The sequence below is a fragment of the Pinus tabuliformis genome, chromosome 3_1 (genome assembly GCF_031772625.1).
Source record: "Pinus tabuliformis cultivar Carrire ecotype Pingquan chromosome 3_1, CPIR1, whole genome shotgun sequence".
Lineage (NCBI taxonomy): Eukaryota > Viridiplantae > Streptophyta > Pinopsida > Pinales > Pinaceae > Pinus > Pinus tabuliformis.
Window position 1 is genome coordinate 85,992,142 of NC_142301.1, and position 13,154 is coordinate 86,005,295.

Here is a 13,154-nt window from a genome sequence, read left to right on the forward strand (position 1 = left end):
CGAGGATATTGGATATATTTTTGGTGTTATATTGCGCCTTGCCAATATTACTTCAAGTTACTCATTCACCACATGAAAATAAAAATGAAAATAAAAATATCATGTTGGAGTTACATTAATAAAGGTTATCTCTTTTTAATTGGATTGGTTTTTTAAATTGATAAAATGATAATGTCATGTTGAAATTTTTTTAGTGTAGAGTTCTTTTTATTGGAAAAACATTATATATATATATATATATATATATATGGGGCACATGTATTCATCCATACATGGTATATTAAGAAGAGAGGAGATTTTGTATCATTGAAGACACTTTTGGACACATTAGTAATGTAAGATCACACACAAGAGGGTAGGAGATTTCATAATATGCAAAAGCTATCGGATTTATATAAATCATTGTTTTCCTTTCATAAAACTAATTTTTATCTATAAAAAATTAATGTAACTCTAAAAAAATCATGTTTTATTGATATGTTGCCTTTTTTAAAAATATAATGCATATGTTAATGAAATTTCTACAATTGTAGATGACAATTGGTTTTTGTGGTATCTATATATATATATATATATATAACTTAGTCAAGTTTTGAAATTATAAGGTTCTTAACTAAAAAATATCTGTTACAAAAATAAATATACAGGGCATGCGAGCCCACTGAAAGATCCCATGAAAAGACACCACAAGAAGCCCAACAATCTGAAACCATTGCATTAAAAAAAATCTATCAACAAAACTCAGCAAACAGTGGATCGATAAACAAACCAGTCTAAACCCCAAAGGAGGAAAGGCTTCGAAGAAATATAAGCGACAACACCCAAGGAAATATCGAAAAACCCCATCACCAACATCAAAGGGATCTCGCCAAAAAAAACAAAAAAATAAAAGAGGTTTTATGCCCATAGGAAGATTGTGGCAGCCAAAATGTAACTCGCCATGGACAAAAATGAGTCACCGGGACAAGGAGTCCGTATCACGAGCCTAGAAAATGAACCCCCGATGACATAAGAAAGAGGCCATAAGACCTACTGAAAGGAGTTGACATCGATCTCAGAGAAACAAGATAGGTGAATCTGCCGCACATGACTAGAGCAAAGCGAGGATGAGGACGACAACAAGAAAAAACCCATGTCCACCTGAGAACCAACATCCACACCGATAACAAAACCTACAAAAACAGAGTTTCCCACTAGAGAAGTTGTAGAAACACTAGATCCATAAAAAATTTGAGAAGCATGGGACTAGGGGGCGAGGGCAGTTAGGGTTCCAACCTCTCCGCCCCTGATCTAGATTTAAGTAGGAATGAAATGAAATACGGATTTAAACAAAAACACAAAACCACAAAAAAAATGAACTTCAATTCATTGAAACAAAATATTGAAAATTATTTACATGCATAATGGAAATAACTAGCTCGAGCGATGGTAGTTTATCTCTAAGAAGAGATGTGGCAGTTACATGCCTCTGAAGCATGTTACAATGAGGCTTGTGGGCCTTTTTATTACTAAGAAATAAGGGAAAACCCCAAACATCCAAAAATTTAAACCTAGGAGATGAAGCGCCAAAAGTTTGTGGGCCTTGTTCGGGTTAGTTGGGACAGCAACTTCTCAGGGGCATACGATCTATGTTTAACGTGTATGATACCTCATTAGAAAGATCTATTCGAGGGTTACAACTTTTGGCTATAAATCGAGGCAAGGATTTTTACCATTTTCCAAAAAAAACATCGTTTAGAATCTCAAAACGGTTTCGAAAGTTCAGGACTCGAAAAACTACCAAAAATAGTAAATTATGCTACAAATAAGGAAGTTAAAAGAAAAATTGTTGGGGGTCCAAGTGGAATAAGTAGGTGGCCACCAATATCCACCTGTATCAATCCCCCCCCCCCCCCTTCAGAAGCAGTGGTCCCCATTTCGTTGAGTGCCTCCATGAGATGGGGAAATTTATGTTGAACTTGGTTCTTAGCAAGCCACTTTCCCTGGTGCAATAGTTGGCCAGCTTTAACAACTCGATATATTTAGATCCTCTGTTTTCAAGTGTTCTTGATCTATGTGTCCATGATCCAATCAATTGTGGCATGTTCAATACAGTAAGGGTTGATCTTTGTTGGTGTCAACTCCTTAACAAAGAATAATGTGTCCAACAATGGTGGAAAGTATGACCAAATGTGGTCCACGTTGAATATAGGCTGCAGGCCAAGGAATGGGGGGATTCTGAGCTCGAAATATTTATCTCCCACAACCTTGGTGATGGTGTAAGGCCTGTATCATAGTATTCAAAGCTTACAGTGGGCTCCAGCGAGGTGATCTTTCTACAGATGTAACCAAATGTTGTCTCTAACATGAAACTTATGGGGCACCCAATGTTGATCATGTCGTTGTTTGTATTTGGCCTTGGTTTTCTCCAAGGTGTCAAGAACCTCCTCACAGATGTGTTGAATGTGTTGTAGCTCTGATACCAATTGTTGTAGCTCTGATACCAATTGTTGTAGATCTAACCCAGAATATTATAGATCTGATATGAAAATATAAGAGAATGCAAAGAAACCCAGAAATAATATGAAATGATTCTTTATTGTTCAAAACCCTTAAGGTAGGGCAACACCATACATTCACTCCTTAAGGAAGGAGAACACTCCACAAGCCATATGCATGTTCATACAATAATACTTCTCTTCATCTTCATATCCCTCCATGTGGAGTCTCTAGCCTCTATATAGGCCTCATACATACAATACCATGGGTCATTACCATGGTTCCCTCATACCATCAACTAATACCATGGGCCCATTACATTATTATTAACTACTTGTGGTCCCTTACATGACATGGGTTAACCACCTTATTTATTACTATGGCCCATCCCATTATTACATTATTACCTTGGGTACCTCCCTTGGTACCCCATATTATCCCCCCTAGGTATATAACAGAATGTACTCAATAAACCTGGTGGCTTTATTAAATTTGGATTGAACATGGGCATATTCTTCGTGTATAGTTGCAAAAGGCAGTGCAACATGAAGGAGACATAATGGTTCAAATCCCAGGCCCACTACAAAGAGTTTGTGGCCAATCGAGCCATGGATAGATTTGTTATATCGGTGCTACACATAGGGAAGAATTTTATCCCATGTCCATAGATGCTTAGAGTTGTACAAAGAAGAGCAAAGAGCCTTCAAATCCTTGCGGAACAATGACAAGATTGTGGTTCTTAAGGCAGATAAAGGAGGAGCAGCAGTCATCTTGGATAAAGAAGATTATGTATGCAAAATGAATGAACACCTAAAATGTGGCAGTTATAAGAAATTGAACAGTAATCCCATCCCCAAAATTATGAAAGATGTAAAAAATATCATCTCAGATTCCAACCTTGACGATAAATTGAAGAAGAAATTAATCCCTTCTTGTGAAACCATCCCAAGAATTTATGGATTACCCAAGATCCATAAATAAGGGGTTCCTCTTAAACCAATAGTTAATACTATTGGTTCCCCAACCTATGAGCTTGCTAAGTACGTTGCTAAAATTCTTAAGCCCCTTGTCGGAAATACTGATTCCTTCATCAAAGACTCCCACGACTTTGTGAATCTTATTAAAAATGAGAAGATTGAGCGTGATGACATTCTTGTTAGCTTTGACGTAGTATCCTTATTCACCAAGATTCCTCTTGATGAAGCCATTCAAGTTATAAAAGATGTTACTGATCCAGGGACTGCAAAATTGGCTGAAATCTGCTTGAGGTCAACTGTGTTCACCTTCCAAGGAATATTTTATGAGCAAACATCTGGTGTGGCAATGGGATCACCCCTTTCGCCAATCGTGGCCAACCTATACATGGAATACTTTGAAAAGAAAGCCCTTGAATCTTACCCTTTAAAACCAGCCTGGTGGAAGCGATTTGTCGATGATACCAATATAAAATGGACTCATGGTAAAGCTGAACTTGACAAGTTTTTCATGCACCTAAATTCTATCTCTCCTGAAATAAAATTTACTATGGAACTTGAAGAAAACATGAGCATCCCATTTTTAGATGTTCTCATCATCAGAAAAGAGGATGGCTCTTTAGGGCATAAGGTGTTCAGGAAGTCAACCCACACAGAAAGTTACCTCCATGCTAATTCCCACCATCACCCGGCCCAGAAGTTTGGTGTTCTAAACACTCTTGCTATCAGAGCCCTTCGAATTTCTGACTCTGAGCATCTGAATGAAGAAAAGAAGCATTTAGTTTCAACATTTAAGAGTATAGGCTACAAAGAACAAGAGATTAAAAGAGCCATAGAGAGAGCTGAGAGAAGGTTGTCATCTCATGAACCTAAGGCTCAAGACCAACCTCAGTGTGGTAAAGTTTTTCTACCTTATATCCATGGAGTTACAGACAAAATCGCTAAAATCCTAAAGAAGGAAAACATAATCACACATTTCTCAGCCCTTGGAACGATTAGGCAAGGTATGAGGTCTGTAAAAGATGATATTGACAAACATCAGCTTAAAGGAGTCTATAAAATAGATTGTTCATGTGGAAAAAGCTACATTGGTGAAACAGGTCGCTCCCTACACACAAGGCTTAAGGAACATGGCGCTAATATTAGGAATGAAAGGACTCGTACTTCAGCCTTGGCAGAGCACTCCTAAAAAACTAAACACCATATATGCTTGGAAAGCGCCTCAATTGTCGCAAGGGAAGAGCAGCATCATAGACGAAAGATCAGAGAAGCTCTTGAAATTATCAAACATCCTCATAATCTGAACAGAGACAATGGTGTGGAGATTAGCGGGAGCTGGCTTCCCTTAATCAGGGAAATCAAGATCGCCAACACGTCCCAGGTATAGCATATCTTCTACCTTATCTATTAAAAAAAAATTTTATTCTTACCTTAAAAATAAATAATAACTATAATAATAAATAATCAAATAAATTTATAATAAATAAATAAATTCTTAATAAATAAATAAATAAATCTTAACAAAAAGTTATTATTCTATTTATTGATATTAATAATGATATCGTAATATTAATTAATATTAATTATCAAATATAAACATTATTAACATTCATTAATATTAATTAGTTTAATATATTAATTAATTTATAGAGCAATTAATTAATATATTATTTATTATTAATATTAATTAATTATTAAGTGATTTCTAATTTAATATATTAACATTATTAATTAGGTATTATTAATATTTTTAACTCTATTAATATCTATTAGCAGTATTAATTTTGTTTTATTAACTTTTTCTTTTTCTTTTATATTAATTAGCTTAATATATTAATATAACAATTAATTAATATATTAATTATTATTAATATTAATTACTGTTAATTCATTTTTAAATGTTTTATTAAGTATTAATAGTTACTAACTCTATTAATTAAGTATTATTAATATCTTAACCCTGTTAATATCTATTAACTTTATTAGTATTGTTTATTAACATTTATTAATATTGATTATTTTAATATATTTATTAATTTATAACAATTAATTAAAACATTAATTATTATTAATATTAATATAATTTTAAATCAAATAACTTTAAATATTGATACAAAATTCTTATTTCTCTAATCTTAAAATTCTATTATATATTAATATAAATAAATATAAATAAACATTTCCCAACTAGAATCATAAGTTAATAAATGAATAAATAAATAATTGAATAAAAATAAAATAAAAATAAAATAAAACAAAATAAAATTTTTATTATATTATTATCATATATTAAATAACTATTATTTTACCATTTAGGTTCTGTTTTTAAATTAATTTACTTTCTCATCTGTAAAAATTAATATATAATACTCAAAAATAAAATAAATAATTGCATGAATTATTAATTAATAAATAAATCAATTATAAATATTCAGCCGACATTCTGTTGATCTTAAAATTTATTTCCTTATTATTATTTATTTCCTCCTTAGCGACTCTTCTTTTATCATCATTCATAAGCCCTCATGATGGATCCCAGTTGAGATTTGAAACGTTGACATAAAAATGTTCATATTGTGGATTCTCCGGTAACTGAGTCAATTGATGATCTTTGTTTGGTATCCAATCTAGGGGTGGAATGCAGTCGACTTGGTGAGCTTGGTGTTCAATAATGACAGAAGGCTCGACCAAAACGCGCTTAGGAACCTACTATCCCGATATGATATAATGGTATGCGGGATCATAAAATGTACCCACACTTGTTCAAAGAAGATTCAGGCAGTGGTCTTTGTTGTGATATTCTTTTTGCAGGCAGCCAATATGGCAATCTTATAAAATCTATCGACAACCACAAATACGCAGTCTTTTCCATGGTTGGTAGAAGGAAGGAGAGACATATAGTCCATGGAGATGGATTCCCAGGGCTGGCTAGGAGTAGGAAGAGGAGTATAAAAGCCTTACATACTAGTTGGCTTGGCGATGGCATAAGCCGTGCAGGATCTGCTCTATTTTCCAACATCCTATCAGAGATTTGGCCAATAAGAATGCTTTTGTAGTACGACCACATTTTTCTCCACACCATAGTGTCCTGCGAACTGACTGTAGTGTGCCTCCCACATAGGCTTGGCACGCTCGCTTGAAGGAACATAAAGGTGACCCAGGTAGCATAATAATGCATCCTAGAGGTGGAAGTCTAGAACTTGCTTGCCATCCACTAGCATCTAGTATGTGGTGGAAAAATCTAGATCATTTTTAAATAGTTGCGGCCATCCATAGGTCTTGTGGCCACAAGAGTTGAGAACAATGGTCAGTACTGCAACTGGTGACTGATTGAGCCAATCTGCAACATGATTGGAGTTGTCCTTCTTGTATTTTATATTAAAATGTGTATAAATTCCTTGTAGATTCAAACTACATATTATAATATGTTAAAACAATTGATTTGAATCTACTCTACTCATCAGCGGAAATAATAAACGATCGATGAAATTACGAAACATAAAAAATAAAGAATTCAATCACACATATCATAATAATTTTCTAGGGAAAGCCACAGCTAAAAACCCCTTCTATCTATTTATTTCATTAATAAGAAAATATGAGAAGATTACAATGCTTTGCTCAAGCCTGAGCAACCTTTGCACTATCTCAATCTATCTCACTGCTTCCTAGACAAGATCAAGCCAATACTTAGCCAATTCTACTACCTACCAAGCTTCTATTTCCTTGTGGTATTCCCTTGGGAATTAGCCCATATTTAATTTGGAAATTCCACAAATATGAATTGCGTAATATTTATAGGCCTTCCTCTTATTGCATGCACCACTTGTAGAATTCATATGATTATACAACTGAGAGTACACTGTCTCTAAACTCTAATCTCAACTGGCTCTTTCTCTGATCTGACATGCATGAGTTAATTATGAGTGAATCTTCAGTTTACTAGTTGATCAACATTAGTTACACCCCACTACTGGATCTTCCACTAATTCCTCCATCAGTTGGAACTAGTTTAATTTTATTTAACTCAGTTAAACTCAACCTCCCAAAAATTAGGATACACTCTACATGACTCTAGTTAGACTCCCAACTCAAATTAACTGAGCCAACCAAGTCAAATAACTTAGTTAACTATTACAAGTTGTCATGAGATGTCGGATTACAATTTAATTCCTAATTTGATTCAAGGAAAAAATTAAATTAGGATTTTCTTGTTGCATTTTCAACACTCCCTCTCAACAAGAAATGGATTATCTACTACCCCGACCTGCCTCTGTGAAATTCGAATTTTCATCTTGATAATTCCTTTGTAAAAATATCTACATCCTTCTCCTCTATAGGAATGTACTCCAACAACATGATTCTCCTCTACACACAATCTCGTAGATGGTGATATCGGATGTCGATATCCTTGGATCGATCATGAAAAGCCAGATTCTCAGAGAGTTTGATAAAAATCTACTTGTCTGATCCAGGTGGATATTGGTGGCCACTCGCCTATTCCACTTGAACCCCCACCATTGTTTCTTTTTTTTACTTAATTATAGCACAGCTTACTATTTTTGGTGGTTTTTCGGGTGCTAAACTTCTAGAGCCATTTTGAGGGAGTAAAAGACGTTTTTAGGGAAAACAAAGAAACCATAAAAGTCATAAATTAGTTCAATTCCTTTTTTTCAACCTCCTCTTTGATATATTTGAAACGAGGTATTATGATAGCCAAATGGAGATCGTATGCCAAAGATACGACCCCAGGAAGTTGATGTACCAATTTACCCAAACAGGGCCCACAGTTTTGGCGCTTCATCTCTTAGGCTTAGGTTTTTGGATGTTTATGGTTTTCCATTGCTTCTCAATAATAAATAGGCCTTTGAGCCTCATTCAAACACAGTTTAGAGGCATGTAGGTGCCACATATCTTCTTAGAGATAAGCTATCATCGCCCGAGCTAGTTTTATTTACATTCTATTTGTAAGCATATTTTAGTATTTTATATTAATGAAATGAAGTTTTATTTCTACTACATCTCAATATTTATGGTTATATTGGTAATTTGTTGCGTTTCTATTTCAGTTCAGATTAGTGGTATCAGAGGGGTATGCTCTTTCTCTGTTTCTCTTTGCATGTCCTCAATGAGGTCAGGATATAAGGAGTTAGGTCTTGAACTAGTCGAAACTTTGCAAGACCAGCCTCGCAAATCCTGACAACCTCTCATGGTGGAAGAGAAGAAAGATGAGGGGGCAGGAGATCCTTAGAAATCTTGCTCAAAGAAGCCCTCGAGTGATAGAGGAACGCGATGATTGACAACTTTGCCCAGATCCTTTAGTGGCTACCCAAAGGCGAAAAATATTCTTCCAGCAGCTACTCTAGAAGTGCCACAATTGTTAAGGTACAATTTAACTTTGACATCCCCATATTTGAAGGTCAAATAGATGTGGACATCATAGATAAATGGTTAAATATGTTAGAAGGATATTTTTTCTGTTCATGATTCTTTTGGCCAGGAAAAGATCACTTTTTCACTTCTCAAAGCTAACCCCCACATCAAGGACTGGTGGGAAACCTACTATGAGAAGAAGGACGAAAGTGCACCCTCACTATTTTCAGCCATACCCACTTGGAATTCATTCTGGGATGCCATCAAGGAGAAGTACTACCCTATTAGGAGCTATGAGAATAAATACATAAAGTGGACCACACTGCGATAGGGAAGTGACCAAGACATGCTAGAGTTTACCAATGTTTTTCATACCATTCACACAAAGTTGGGTATTAAGGATTCTGAGTGACATTTGGTACTCAAGTATCACAGCTGCCTACACAGGTACATCCAGGACAAGATGGAGTTCCTGGACATCTACTCGCTAGGCATGGCGTACCAATACACTATCAAGATTAAGCAGAAGATTAAACAGAAGAACCGAGAATTTGGATCTACAAATCCAAAGTAAGGGAAAGGCACCCCCAAACCATAGATCAAAGGACAAAGCCAAGGTCGGGTGACCTAGGACACCCTGTTGAAGCCACAACCAAAGAACAATACCACGAAGAAAAATAAGGACATGAGAAAATGGTGTGAGTTCCATAAGAGCTCCACTCATAAAACGAGTGAGTGTTGGGCCAAGCAGTCACTGGTGGCTGAGTTGAAGGGTTCTGAATCAGACGCATGTTCCGACTCTGAGTCGGAACCTGACACAAGGAATGACAAAGGAAAGTAGATCATTGATGCAGAGCCCAGTGTCACGGTGGCCACCACCAAGATCCAAAAGAATGCGTCTGAAGATCTAGAGGAGGGGGAATGCCTCTTACACTCACAAATGTGGGTGAAGGGTTATCCAATGCATTTGATTGTTGATAATGCGGGCCAAAAGAACCTCATTTCAATATAGATTGTGAAGCGGTTGGGCCTATTGACCAAAACACATCCACAATTGTACACCATTGGGTGGATTCACCAAGGATGAGATCTCCACGTCAGCCAGTAGTATCACCTTCCTACAACATCAAGCCCTACACAGATGAGGTACCATGTGATGTTTCCCCTCTTGAAGTTTGTGATGTATTATTAGGAAAACCACACTTAAGGAAGCAACATGTTATATATGATTCTAGGGCTTGCTATATGATTATTACTTTGGGAAATAAGTTGTACAGGATACTGGAGGTAGCCCGCCTACCGTCATCTCTTTGATCACTACAAAGAAATGCAGTAATATCATTTCACAGACTAGGAAATTTGTTTTCCTTATGATTCACCCTCAAGGCAAGAATAATATTGTAGCTACAACTTCTTGATAGGGCTCCTCAACACAAAAACAACAGATGGATAAGGTCGTGGAGGAGTACAAGGACATTTTCTCCTCACCACGAGGGTGCCTCTACATTGTCAGGTCAAGCACTCCATCCATCTGACCACGGGCATGCCGCTACCCAATGGACCAATTTATCGATGCTCTATTCTAGAGAACAATGAGATCAATAGGTAGATTCAAGAGTTGTTGCATAAAGGGCACAATAGGCCAATCTCATCACCCTGTGGGAACCCGATTGTATTGGTATAGAAGACAGATGGGACCTGGAGACTTTGTATTGACTATCAGGTGTTGAACAAGGTCACTAGATGGAATAGGTACTCAATCCCATGGATTGATGACCTTTTGGACTAGCTCAAGGGGGCCAAATATTTTAGCAAGATTGATTTGAATTTTGGTTATCACCAGGTGCCTATCAAACCCTCTAATGTGTGGAAAACTACCTTCAAATCCAATGAGGGCCTTTTCGAAAGGTTGTTCATGACTTTTGGGTTAATGAATGCGCCCACAACCTTCTTGAGATTGTTGGACGACATCTTGCGACCCTTCACCAATGCATTCATGGTGGTGTATTTAGATGACATCTTGATCTTCAGCCAGAGTTGGGAAGATAACCTCCACCATATTCGACAGGTCCTCCAAACCCTACAACAACCCAAGTTGTGTGCCAATTTAGAGAAATGCCCTTTTGGAATGACCCCGATTCAATATCTAGGGTACATCATTGATGAGAAGGGTGTGCATGTGGACCCAACAAAGATACAAGTCATTCGGGATTGGTCAACATCAACCACTCTAGCAGAGCTCCGCATCTTTTTGGGTCTTGCCAATTTCTACTGCAGGTTTGTGTTCGGGTTTTCTCATATCACTCGGCCTTTAAGTCAAGTCACCAAGGGCGGAGTGAAAGAAAGTCCTTTTGGTCCAAAACTAAACAAAAGGCATTTTTTGAGTTGAAGCATTGCCTCTACTCTACATGAGTTCTCATATTACCAAACCTATAACAACCATTTGATATTGAGACAGATGCCTCCGACTATGCTATTGATTCAGTTCTTACTCAATAGGGGCATCTAATGGATTACCATAGTGATACACTTTCAAAAACAGTCCAAAAGTATCCCATCTATGAAAAAGAAATGTATTCCATTGTGAAATACCTTCCGTTAATTGAAGCATTAAATTTTGGGGAAGGAAACGGTCATCCACACAGACCACCGACCCCTATAGTTCATATAGACACAAGGGAAGTTGCAGAACGATCGCCATCAGAAATTGTCCACATACCTGCAACAGTTCCATTTTAACATTAAGTACAAGAAGGGTATCACTAATAATGTTGTAAACTTCCTTAGCCGACCACTAGTCATGGCGTTGATCACCGTGATCGACTCCTGTGGGCACGAGACTTTAGGGTAGTCACATCATTATAAGAGTGATCCAAAATTCAGAAGCACATACCAGACACTCCTGGAAGGTAAGCAAGTTCCAAAATTTCACCTCTAGGATGCACTATTATGCCACTTGGGACACATATGTGTTCCTTCAAGTGAGAGCTCCAAGATGATTTGGGAGGTGCACTACAGTCGGGTTGATGTACATTTGGGAGTAGAGAAAACCGTGGCAGTACTAAAGAATTATTTTTATTGGCCAAACCTTTGACAGGATGTTGGGAAGTACATTCAATCCTCCATTTCCCGTGTCATTGTCAAACTAGCCATCAAGAAGCAAGGCCTATATATACTCCTCTACCTACTCCTAGTTGACCTTGGCAAGCAATATCCATGGATTACATGTCGGGCCTTCCTTCTACCAAGCACGACAACGACTGTGTTTTCATGGTCATCAAAAGATTCTGTAAGATGGCCATTATGGCAGCCTACAAGAAGAGTATCACAACAGAGTCTATTGCTTAGCTCTTATTTGAGTGAGTGTGGATACACTTTGGGATCCCATAGTCCATTGTCTTAGATCAGGACAACAGATTCCTAAGTGTATTTTGGTCATGTCTTTGGTTGATGCTAGATACCAAACTTACTAAGTCCACATATTTACACTCCCAAACTGATGGTCAAACATAGGTCGTTACCAAGATGATCTCACACATTCTGCACATGTACAACTCAAAGCATCCATGCACATGGGATAAAAGCCTCCCCTATGTCCAGCAAAGTTACAACAAAGCTCTCCATAACTCAATAGGCCACAACCCATTTTAGGTAGGGCCGAGATTTCAGCCATTATGCCCCACTGGTGTGGCCATACCATTTGCAGCCACTCAGGAAGATTCTTCTCACGCCCGGTCCGAAGCCAACAGGGCTAACAACTTCATTGAGCACATTCAACACATCCACTATTAGGTCCATGATATATTGGAGAGAGCCAATGCTAAGTACAAGCAGTGCCATGATCAACATTGGGTGCCGCACAAGTTCTAGGTGAGCGACAAAGTTTGACTACATGTGCAAAAGGAGTGCCTCACTGGACCCCACCGCAAGCTTTGCCCACTTTAATATGGGCCATACACCATCATGAAGGTTGCAGGGGATAATTCCTTTGAGCTCAACATTCCACCTTTCCTTGGTATACACCCAGTGTTTAATGTAGACCACCTTCGGCCATACTTCCCACCATTGCTGGACACATCTGACATTGTAGAATGACTCACACCAATAGAGCTAAACCCAGACTGCATGGAACATGCTAAAATTGATCATATCATGGAAACACAAATCAAGAACACTCACCAACAGAAGATCCAACATTATCAAGTTGTCAAATTTGTTGAACTCCTGCACCAAGGCAAGTGGTTGACCAGGGACCAAGTTCAACAGAAGTTTCCCCATCTCATGGAGGCACTCAATGCAATGGGGACCATTGCTTCCTAAGGTGGGAGG